The sequence below is a fragment of the Cucurbita maxima genome, unplaced genomic scaffold, assembly GCF_002738345.1.
Source record: "Cucurbita maxima cultivar Rimu unplaced genomic scaffold, Cmax_1.0 Cma_Scf00439, whole genome shotgun sequence".
Taxonomy (NCBI): domain Eukaryota; kingdom Viridiplantae; phylum Streptophyta; class Magnoliopsida; order Cucurbitales; family Cucurbitaceae; genus Cucurbita; species Cucurbita maxima.
Genome location: NW_019272455.1, coordinates 634 through 2,495, shown reverse-complemented (window position 1 = coordinate 2,495; position 1,862 = coordinate 634). Strand labels below are relative to the sequence as shown.

The 1,862-nt window shown below is 32.5% G+C and overlaps 1 non-coding gene across 1 annotated transcript; it reads left to right on the top strand.

The window, feature by feature from the left end:
* Positions 1-1,115: 1,115 nt before the first annotated feature.
* On the top strand, positions 1,116-1,187 carry TRNAC-GCA. Its single transcript has one exon. It is a non-coding gene; the product is annotated as a tRNA-Cys (tRNA).
* Positions 1,188-1,862: the final 675 nt, after the last annotated feature.

Here is a 1,862-nt window from a genome sequence, read left to right as displayed (position 1 = left end):
AATATATATTATTTCCATTGTATTTTGTGCACAAAAATTTTAAAGGAAATTTAAAATAAATCCAGCTTATTTGTCATACTTTTAAGTTCAACTACAATAAATCAAGAAAAGAATTGAGTGGTAATAAAATATCACTTGACATTGGAATGTAATTTGAAGACTTTTTATCTTCCCGAGTTCAATTACATTTAAGATTATTTATGTTATTTCTTATTTTCTTCAATTTGTATTTAATAGCTTTGGGTAGTTTGTAGATGAACTATGTTTGAATTATCTTTTTAGCCTATTTAAATGCTTGTAATATTCAAGTTTGAAGACATTTTGGAATACAAAAACTTTGTGTTTGAAACCTTTTGGTGTTATGTTTCTTTCAAACCTTGTTTTAGGTTTGGTGTTAAAATCTATTCATTAGATTAGTCGTGATCAAGTTAATTCTTGAGTGAGTCGTCTTGGAATCTAAGAGTGACAATCATAGATTCCAAGTTCAATCTAAGAGTTATTTATCATTCTAACATGCTCCTGGTTGAAATCAATTCGTAAAGTTAGCTTTCTTTGTGAAAGTTTGCAAGGATATTACGACCTCTAGCTTTGCAAAATCTAGCGTTATTGGCGCTTATCAAAATCGCTGCCAAAATAAAGTTTAACAAGTGGTTCTATGGTGTAGTGGTTAGAACTTTCGACTTTGAATCTAACGACCTGTGTTTAATTTCCGATAAGTAATCCACCAATTTATACAAAATTGGTCCATAGTCGATTCGGTAAGGACACTTTTGGACCGATAATCTTTAGAAGGGGTCACTAAGGTTGAGATCATACAAAATGGGTCCATAGCTCAATGTTAGAGCATTTGATTGTAGATCAAGAGGTCACCAATTTGAACCTAGTTGGGCCCTTCTATTTTGGATAGAAATTTGTTACACTTTTTGGACCGACACTATGTCTAAGGGGTCACTCAGGTTAAAATCCTACAAAATGGATCCATGGCTCAATGGTAGAGAATTTAACCAGTCACCCATTTGAACTTGGTTGGGCCTTTCTATTTTTGACAGACACTTTTTACACTTTTGGACTGACACTTGGTAGAAGGGGACCCTAAGGCTAAAATCATGTAAAATGGGTTCATAGCTCAGTGGTAGAGTATTTGATTGCAGATCAAGAGGTCACTAGTTTGAATTTGGTTGGGCCCTTTTATTTTGCATAGACACTTTGTTCGATTTGCTCGTTTTATTTTGGATAGACACTTTATTCGATTTGCTCCTTTTATTTTGGACAGACACTTTGATCGATTTGCTCCGAACCACCGAGTATCTAAAGGAAAAGAAATAAGAATAATTACCAATTCCAAACCTTATTCCAAAGTCCACCACATAAAACCTAAGGGCCACTATTCTTGGACAAGAACCAAGCTATCATTATAAATTATAAAGGATAGGGGAATAACAATAAATATGAATGAAGTTTCATGTTATAAATTTTGGGTGGATTACATTTTAGGGTAATTTAGAGTTATTGTATTTCATTGATGTATTTTAAGACTTTTTATTTACTTTAGGTTACAATTACATAATGGTTAATTATAGCCATTAAGTATCAATGTTACAACTCTTGGAATGTCTTTAATAGTTTTATTTTGAGACTATATAAAGGCATGTATGTTGTATTTGTAGGGAGACTTGGAAAATACAGTAAAAGGAGCATTTGTGCTCTTATTTAGCCAATGGCTAAGTTTCTTTGCAATTCTATGTAGTTTAGGTTGCATGTAGAATCATTCAAGCTCGACATGATCAATCTTGCTTGTGGAGTGATTCGAATATCAAACAAGTGTTTTTGCGTTGAGATATTTGATCAACAAGAATCATTCA